The sequence below is a fragment of the Syngnathus typhle genome, linkage group LG8 (assembly GCF_033458585.1).
Source record: "Syngnathus typhle isolate RoL2023-S1 ecotype Sweden linkage group LG8, RoL_Styp_1.0, whole genome shotgun sequence".
In the NCBI taxonomy this organism is placed as follows: Eukaryota; Metazoa; Chordata; class Actinopteri; order Syngnathiformes; family Syngnathidae; genus Syngnathus; species Syngnathus typhle.
In genome coordinates, this window is record NC_083745.1 from 9363028 (window position 1) to 9373337 (window position 10310).

General features: G+C 41.0%; 1 long non-coding RNA gene across 1 annotated transcript in view; it reads left to right on the forward strand.

Annotated features, from left to right (window-relative positions):
• LOC133158556 (uncharacterized) overlaps positions 1-10310 on the forward strand; it is a 70987-nt gene that overhangs the window by 37226 nt on the left and 23451 nt on the right. The window lies entirely within an intron of this gene.

The window sequence follows — 10310 nt, forward strand, 5'->3', positions numbered from 1 at the left end:
GGCTGCGGTCTGATAGATTTCCACAAATACAAAATGTGTCTTAAAATCCCCATAAAATTATTCATCTGAGCACAAAATGAGTTATTTGTGCTCCTATTGTCACACATTGGTAAGCACTCAAGTGATTTTCATGCCGCTGGTGTTTGATAGCCAGCGGAATGCCCGTCGTTATATCGTAGCTATAAATGAATACTAAGTGCATTCTACCACAGCCGTTCATTCTTATACTTTACCCAGAGGGGCATTTTTAATACCAAATTGAATTATTCTTCATATAGAAACATGTGGTCTTAATACAAGTCATTTTAACCCAGAACAACAAAGCGCCACATTTTATTTCTGAGGCTTTACTTTGAGTGTTTAGAGTCAGCCTCTTATCAAAGCTTTAAAGTCGTTTAATTTGATTTTATAATTAGCAGTGTACTGCCGTCATGTTAGCATTATACAATTAATTTTTTTAACTCGAGACTAAATTGACTTTTAACCTCATCAATATACAGTGTATACAGTGTATGCGTATATTTTAAGAATTTTAACATTGTCATACTTTTATTTGAGGCAAGCAACATATTACATATTATCATTAACATTATTCTGTATATTTTCTCTATAGATTTAATTGTGCTGGTTAATTGTATATTGATGCGTACTGAGCTACTCTTGCACATTAGATTTACATTTGAATGATACCTGACACAACTGGGCAGTGTCATAGAATAGCTCATACTGCCATCAATGTGTGAGAAAGCAAGATGCATCTCCACAGGTTGCCTTGTATTTTAGCATGGAGTATTTGAAATGAGGATGATCTCATATGCCACAGTAGTGCCATTGGCTCATCGAGTATACAAATAAAATAATCCCATTAGTTTTGTGCTGAACCAGGTAAATTGGATTCATTCATCTTTGCTCCAGACCAGCGTCATGTGGTTTAAGAAATATAATAAAGTTCCCAGTGCGTTCGTGGTACTGAAGTGCCATTTTCTTTTTCTCTTTCATGTTAAAAAAGTTGAAAAGGCCAGTTACAGCCTGGAGCCTCATCATGCCTCCTAGAAATAGAGCTTGACATATCAGCCCAAGCATGAATAAGAGAAGATGCGCTTATGATGCAAAATTGTACCTGTCAGACATGTTTTGGTCCAGGTGCGTAATGTGCATCATGCTTGGATTTAAAGCGCTTTTGGCCAATGACTCGTATTACTAGTAGAGAGGCTGACTGAATTTTATTTTTTAGGGAAAATACAAGTAACACATATCCTTACATGAAATGTGCAACTTTCCATTTCCAATTTTTCTTCTAAGGAAAAAGCTTGAATCCTATTTTGTTATATTCCTTAATTCCTACAATGCATAGTCTGACACTAAAATTGTCATAGCGATGACAGTAGCCAATCTAAATTATTTTTGTCAAATTGACAGCATTTATTTTTAAAGATATCCAATACAAAGTATGATTTCACTTGTGTCCTGGGAGAAATGTATTTCCATGAACCTCCAATATGAAAGAGGACCTTTGCATCATGACTTGTTTGGAGGGGCTTAACAATACAAACTATTACTGATCTGTTATTCATCTTTATTTCTTTTTCCTGTCCTCTTTTCACCTCAAATAGCTTAGCGCACAGTTTGAAAAAATAATGTATTTAATCACACCGCAGTCTTATTCGCCGGGGCACCATCGCACTCTGATGCGCATTGTGTGTTGTCTTCCTCTCATTTTATTCTCGGCGTCAAAGGCAGATTTTCTCTCAGGGGTTGCTCGCAGACATTGGAATTAAAGCCGCAAAGCTATTAAAAATGTATGGTCTGACCTATATTTTTCATGCAAATAAATAAATAAATAAATAAAGGATGATGCAAATCTTCAGAAGTGGGACACAGGAAGAGCTAATAGCAGGAGCCCTATCCCAGTCCTGTCTCACTTTGCCTCACCTCATCTCCTTTCTTCAACCGGTCTCACACAACATTGTCCCCTCGTGGCTATGTTGGAATTGGCCTCTTTTATAGTACTTTGCTGGCATATAGTGACTCACCTCTATTTGCACTCAGGGCAATACAAAAAGTGACTCCCCTTGCATGCTATAATGTTATGGTGCACTGTGTCCTTATTACAGTACCCTTACCAAGAATATTGTACCCTTAACAGATGTGTATGTGTTTATATATTTCTCTTTAGTAGTTTAATTGTTGAAACCAGCATAAGAATATCATTAACATCGGTTAAAATGTATTTGATTTCTAATTAGCATTTTTATTAATTTATTATTGGGAATGATCTATCTTCACAAAGGTCATAAAGCAGAGAAAAAATATAACGCTCCACAATGTTTTCACATTTATTTTACACATGTGCTTTTTAGCCATTGATAGATGCAATGGAATAATTCCATCTTGGCCCAGAACGAAAAACGGCACTGGCCAGTATTGTCATCCCAAATCATCCTCTGGCTGTTAATACATGGACGAACAGACAAACACATAAGTATATGCTCCATGATTTTTTTTTCATTTTGGTAACAGTTCACCCTTGGCGCAGGTCTACACTCTACTGAGTCATAGCTAATAATGATGTGACCTTCCCCTTCCATCCTGCCGCACTCCCTTTTTCTAAGCTTTTGCTCATTTCCTCTGCCACTCTGACTTGTCTCCCTGGATTACTTCTCCCCTCTACCATTCACACAATGTCAGGGACCATGGAAGTGAAAATAAAGGCCACAGGTGTCTCTTGCTGCATGATGGACTGCTGTTGTCTGACTGAGGCTGTCTCCATGATTTACCGAGAGGCAAAAAAAAAAGTGGAAAACAAAAAAGCAGGGAGAATTACTGCATTACTGAGAAGAAAACATACGCCGAAAGCCACCTCTGAGAGAGCGGAAGCGGTTTTGAATCAAGTCATTTACATAATTCATCATTTTGGTCATCTATATGAAAAGGTCACCTTGTTATCTCTTGCGGTCGCATGTGGTATCAGTTTTCAGCCTGAGAATCTGTTCGTAGATGGACTGACTCTCACAATGGAATGAGAGTAACCTTTTATTTCATGTTTTCTGCAAAGGCCATCTTGTGTCCAATGCAACTCATAAAGCAGCATCTCTTACTCTCTGGTTGTACATAACTGTGCCTAGCTCGCCTCTTGTGCGTTTGTGGTTGTGTGTGTAGAGGCAAGGCTGCTGGCTGCTTTTGTGAAGCAGAAGAGTGTATCCATGCTGAAATAGCTAATTGAGAAGTACAGTGTACAATCTCATATGAGGCACCAACAACATATTACTATTACATGACTGACTACAGTTTATGGCCCGTATGCAGTTTGTGTGCATATGCTTACACCAATGTTCCCTGTGTATTGCTATTTATAAAACTGGTGAGAATTTTATGAGAGTAGCGTTACCCCCCTATTTGGCCTTGTGTTTGCATTGTCCTCTTAACCCTGCAGGGGACGTCTTCCAGCCTCTTTCTTGCTGCAAGCTTGGCATCAAAGGCCTAATAAAAAAGGCCTCTTCTAAATGAACTTGACAGCAAAGCCAAGGCGTGTTGATGTGGGTGGACATGGAAATCAATATTTCACATCATCAGTGGCTGGTTGGCGGAGGATGGAGCCACAGCGCGTGTCGCGTGTGATTTGGACCACATGAGAAAGCAGGTGTCATCAGTATGGACTGCATCTGCATTTCTTTTTCAGAGTTGCGCTGTGGCTAACTGTACCAAAATGACATCATGCCAGAGGTGTTTCAGATGCTGTTTACATATGTGGTAAGCAAATCAGATGGAAGATATCTGTAAGTTGTACAAAACCTCTCCAGCAATAGGTCACGACATGAGCGTGCTTGATGCAGCTTGGCAGCCAACATGTCATAAAGATGTAAATTACAATGCAGTCAAGGTCACCTTGTGCAAAGGAGGGGAAGAAACATGGGCTGATGGAGTAATTCATCTCAATGTGGCACAGATAGTGTTTATTTTAAGTACTTATGTGTCTTCATCCATAAAGACTTGCAATACTAAGTGACAATTTGTTGTACATATCAATTTATTCAGACACCCAAAGAGCAAGAGAAGCGGCACTGGTAAATCTCCGTCCTTGAATGACTTTCAACTCCACACCATGCTCCCTCAAGGAGACATGTCTTAGCATAATTCCGAGAGCTTAGAAGTCATTGATATGTGCTCCCTCAGCTCTGAGAAGCCTATCCTTCCTGGCAAGGAAGCCCCCTTCCCCCCATGTGCTGGCTTATTGCCTGTATGTTGCCAAGACTGTGTCATGCCAGCTTTGACACCCTTGACCGTTAACTCAGTTTTAGTCACACTTCCCCTCCCCCAGACGTGCTGTACTGGACACATTCATGCAGCGGTCATACAATCGTTAAGCACCCTTATTGGGAACGATGCATTGATGGAAGAAACGGCATCCTCACTTGGTTAAATCTTTTTACGCCATTAAACCAGCGTATCTTGCAATATGTCTCTTGTGCATGGGTGGCTTGCCAGATATGGGTATCATCAGGCAAGGTCAAATTTATCCCTACAGTCCCCAGCTGGCATTAACCCAGTCACAGGGGTGCCTGTGAGTTGGAGATGTTTTCATGCTGGATGCACAATTTCTCCAGCGTTTACTCCTGTCCATTTGCATCACTGTCAGTTGACCTGAGTGACCTCAACATGGAGCCGCTGTAGCAAACACTTTTTCGGGGCAAATTGGAATCCATGTCTAATTTTAGTTCTTATATTTAATTCACTATTTGTTCAAATATTTAGATTCTTTTGTCTTATTTTTATCTAAAAAATTTTTTTTTTTGAAATGTGAGAAACCTGACCAAATTTAAAAGTACATTAATTTTAGGTCAAATAAAGTTTATTTTTCTTGTACAAAGGCTGGGCCTTTTTAAAATACAAAATCTCCTTGCAGTGATCCTGGATTACTAATGTGTAGTCAACGTTTCCAGCAGATTATCCCAAACTCACACGCTGTTCTCCCACATTCGATGCTGACAATAATCTCCTATAATCTTATGCCAACTCTTTAAGTGTCCTTTTAAATAACATTAAATCTAATAAAGGAAAGCAGAGCACGAGATTCAAGAATGCTGCGGGTCACGTGTTTTACATAAGGCCAGTATGTCTCCTTCATTGCAATTGTATCCGTACACCTGATGAATGACCTGGTTTCCTTTATCTCAAGGGACATCTGCGCACATGAAGATGCATGAAACGTCAAGGCTCAGTTTCCCCTCTTCAACCGCCTGTCACGGACTCAATCCTGCCTTTAGATGTGCTCTCCTTAGGGGATGAATCGGAGAAGATGCGATGCGTCAACCTCTTCTCTTTCTCCCTCCCAAAGTTTCATCCACCCATCCATCCTAATATTTTGTCATCCCGCCTCTTTTTTTCTCCTGATGAGATTAGCTTTCGTTTTCTTCTCTTCCCCATGCCGATTTTGCTCACGCCTCTCTGTCTCTTTTTATCTCTACCAACCCCCCCCCCCTGAGCTCCCACGCCTCTCTCACTCGTGTCTTGTCTTGGTAGTACATGCGGCAGCTCTCGGAGCTGAGGGACACCCGTGATTAGGACAGAAGAGAACTGGCTGTAAGACAGAGGCAAACTCAGAACTGGGTCATCATTGTTTCTCCACAAGACTCTACAGATGAGAAGCTTGAAGACGAGCAGAAAACGATACAGCAGCATCAGACCGAGACATTTCTGGGTCTCTGCAAAAAAAAAAAAAAGAAAGAAATACTAACGAGTCAGTGAACATGAAACATGACGTAAAATTAAACATATGAGCTGAATAAAACATGCTGCTAACCCTATTTCTCATATCTAGACCCTTCAACGTAATAGCCATCCATTATTCTACTCAGAATACGCAGCAGTTATGGAAAAAAGTACTAAAACGCAAGAGAGAAAATTCATTGGTTGTCAAATGGGTATGAATATTTTGACACTGGGTAACGTGTTCCCCCCCTACCCCACCACTGTCTGGGCATCTTGTACTCTGCAGTCATCTCTCTCATTACGTTGTAGCCCTTTAACAGCCACTCTGACAGGTTCTGTCCCACTGGTCAACCATTCAGCACTTATCATGTGCACCATTTCCTCTCATCGGTCCCCTCTGTCTGCTTCTTCCATCTCTTCCTTGTCACAGTGCCTCTAGCCATTTTTCATGAAGCCACTTTGATTGGTGCGTAGTGAATAGGTGTGGATCATACCCAAGCTTTTGCATGTAACCGGTTCCACATTGCAGTCCCAGTGCTGTCGCTTACCAATTCTGGTCAATATAAATAATTAATTTGGTAATCCTTATGAAAAGGAACAATACGCACATCTCTTCAATTGCAAACATTTTCACCTTTAAGAGAAACTCATTAATTGCTCAGGTACCAAATTAAGGCCAAGGGTCATCGTTTCCCATGAAGCAGAAAATGGACAGAGGGGAGTATAAAAAATAAAATGAAAAAAACCTTCAAGAGAGATTCAGGGGCTTTTAACTGCCACTGAAAGTAAGCATTCAGAGTCCTTTACTGCCACCTAGCGTGTAATTAGGCTTATGATGGCAGAAAACTAATGAGAGAATGGGAGGTAATGTCTTGAGATGCTTTGAGCTCGTTTTAAATTATTATTATAATTATTATTGTTATTATCGTCATCCTTTCTATTTATATATTTTTATAAGGGTCACTTGCAAAAAAATAAAGTAATGTTTGTCATGCATCGAGGAACATGATGCTTTCTAAAATATTCAATAATCTTTCATTATCTCGATCTTCACTTCTTGTGATGGATTTGTACTATGTATATACACTTTCGGCGCCTTACCCTAATCCTTACTAATTACCCAAACCACATCCATTTTTGTCTACTCTTGTACCTCTTGTATTGGCTATGGCAATTTCTCATCTTGCTTTAATTAAACCTATTAAATAGACACGGTCACGGGTCATTATGTTCTCCACTCCTGGAGATTGAATAACACCTTGTGCAGACGTCTCTGTTGTTGCCTGTCAGGACGAAAGTGGAAGTCATTTTGCCAACATATTTATCTCATGCACAGCACACTTTATAGTTCAACCAAATGTCTTTTTCATTAGCCTTTTAACTGAGCATTGTTACTGAGTGTTACAATGCAGCTCTGCTGCTGTAAAGCGGTTCTATGCCCGATCAAGTCTCTATTCTCTCTATCACTTCAGTTGATTGAAACCTTTTTAATCTCACAGTAAAGTCATCATTCATTCAGTCATTTTTTGCATATTAAGTTATCTTGTAATGCCATGTCATGAGAATATGCAAAGTGATTTATTACGTTTGAACAATTCTAGTATATATTTTAAAAGACGGTCTTGCCGAATAAATATAATTATTAATATTAAATATTAAAAATAATATTGTGAAAACTCAAACATATTTCTAATCCAAACTCCAAATTTTCCCCTTCAAACCATTTTTTCAGCCTTCTCCACCACACTTTTACACCCTTGTGAAAGGATTCTTTACAGTTCCCATTTTGATTTTACCCATGTCTTTAAAATCGGTCTGTTTGATAACTATTGATCTTGGAAAATAAGGGAACAAAATCACAGAAGGAGTTTGCACAGCATGACTATATCGGCCAGGCTATGCCAGGGTGTTATTGTGAGCAGTCATGCTGTTGGCCAAAATTGTCACTCATGCACTGAACCAAACTATAATGCCAGGATCTCTTGCTGGTTGATCATCTGCCCCACAATGAAATGCATAGTAGATTGGGTTTTCGGTTACTCCAGTCCAGGATCTTTGCTGACTTTCTCAATGCAATTACTAGCTTCATAATTAATTCATCTTAATTTGACTGCTGGGACTAATCAAATAGGCCAATGTATATGAAGGTGATGATAGTTTGCAGCCTGTTTGTTCATTATGAAGCCCAAAAGACGTTACGGTAGTTAGAAGTGTCCCCCCACACCCTCCACTTTGGACAGACAGCCTGTGTATACTGCCAGTAGATGGCAGTATATCCTCAGGTTGTTTGGATTTGCAACATATGGGGGAATAATCCAGGAGGGATAGAGGTCAAATATCACAGTGCGTCTGACCCGGAGTGGGTGAATGCATAAATATCTCCTGGGACTTCCTTAAGTGCCTAGTGCAGCTACTTAGAGTGAGAATTACCAGAGGAAAGGGCAGAAGCCCCACTTCCACCTCAGCAAAATGAAATTAAAGTTATGATGATCGTCACACACACACACCTGGGTGTAGTGAAATTTGTCCTCTGCATTTAACCCATCCCCGTGTGATTTTAATCCATCCCCTGGGGGAGAGGGGAGCAGTGAGCAACAGCGGTGCCGCGCTCGGGAATCAGTTGGTGATCTAACCCCCCAATTCCAACCCTTAATGCTGAGTGCCAAGCAGGGAGGCAATGGGTCCCATTTTTATAGTCTTTGGTATGACCCGGCTGGGGTTTGAACCCACAACCTTCCAGTCTCAGGGCGGACACTCTACCACTAGGCCAAAGCCCCCGAGATTCGACAGTGACCCTCCCAGTCCCCCTCGTGCCCCTCCAGGACAAAACCATTACTGAAATGAATTTTTTTTTTAATATGGTTATATTACAGCCTCATTGGTTTGATGAATAGCGAGAGAATCCATTTACGTTAGACTTTGTCATTTAAAGGAGACATTATTTTAACTGTTTCTAATGTATCCTATATCTGTGAGCCATCAAAATAGCCCATCCTCTATCTACTTATGATTGCAGTTGAGGTGGACTCTAGACCAATTGCTGATGGGGATAAAAGGCTACATTGTGGCTCATTCACACTCTCATGTAGATAGACTTTTATGTTTTTACTGACAGGCTTGGGATGACTAAATCTTTGGAGGAGTAACACTAGTGTCTGCTTCAACCAGCCATTCATTCTAATTTAAGACTATGTGTTTAGTGGACAGGAATTCCCTTGCTTCACATCTGACCTGCATGCATTTTGTTGGCTTGTGTTGGATTTGAGCAGGAAACCAAAACTAATGCCTCCTCTTCCACTTCAAACGAATCTGAAGCACCCTGAAATGTCGAGGGGCGGGATGAGAGTTGAGGTGGTGCAAGAAGTGAAGGAAGATGGGGGGGGGGGGGGGTCTCAGGAGTGAGCAGCTGCGGTTGATAGGGTGAGGAGAGAAATGCAGCCAGAGCGGACTCACCGCCGAGCTTATCGGTGTGCGTTGGATGTTGCTGCTGAGGCTGTTAAGGCGAACCAGATGTAGTTACAGGTTGTGCAGTGCCACTACGTGTTAGGTACAGCCTGGGTCAACCAGAGGTGTCTTGGCAGTGGAATAAGACAAGGCTGGTGTTCATTTAAATGTGCTTCAAATGTTTTTGACTAATATGTACAGTACAAGGTTTTACAGCTCATCTTGCTGCCTTGCACTTTCCTATTGGGCTGTTTGTCCTGCCAGCGGGGAGTGGATGGTAGCAGAAGTGTTACATCCTGACTGTGTTTTCTGGTTTGTGTTGGTCACCATGGCTTTCGTCTTTTGCCAGCAGCAGTGTTTATAGGATCGTGTCTCATTTTCCCCCAGTGTTAATGCCGTTTCCATAAAGACAGCTATGACACATAGTCTCCTTTGCTCTAGTTTGCTGAACTTCACCCATCTCTGTGAACTGAAAGGCCAGAAAGAGCATTCCTGTTGCATCTCATTTTGACCATAAGCATGATGATCACTGTCACTCTTTTTTCTTACAACCTGGCATTGCATATTGTGGTTTTGGATGACTTCTCACTAAACTGAGCTAACACTTCCTGAGGTAGGACACGATGGTCTAGCTGTGTCTGTTAACATGTTGTGGCCTGGTCAACTTTATTTTCCCATGTTTGCGCCAAAGTCGCTCCAGTTCGCCAGAATCGTATTTCTCCCTCTTTCTCAGTATCTCCCATCCGCATTATATCGAGCTCCATTTCTTTTTATTGCCAAATTATATTCCACTGGTGAGTGACCTGTGACCTTTCTCATCATTTAATGAGAAAAACTGCTTTCTTCTCCTTGGGCTCTTTGGACCCCCAGAAGCCTTGGTTAGTGGCTGGTACTGTTTGCACAGTCAAGCTTGCACGATCTATTGGCTCTTAACGAGGGAGAACAAAACTGAAATGAGGCATTTCTGCAGCCAAGGGTTTATTCCCACAGCCCGATGGTTTGCATTACAACGTACAAAAAAGCCAACTTCCAAAGAAAGATGTGTGTGTTCTTCAAAGAGAATTTAGGATGCACGGCATTCAGGAATGCATGTAACTCGTTTGTTTTCTGATACTTCCAGGAGTGGAGTCAAGGATTCATTGTTTTACCCTTAGGAA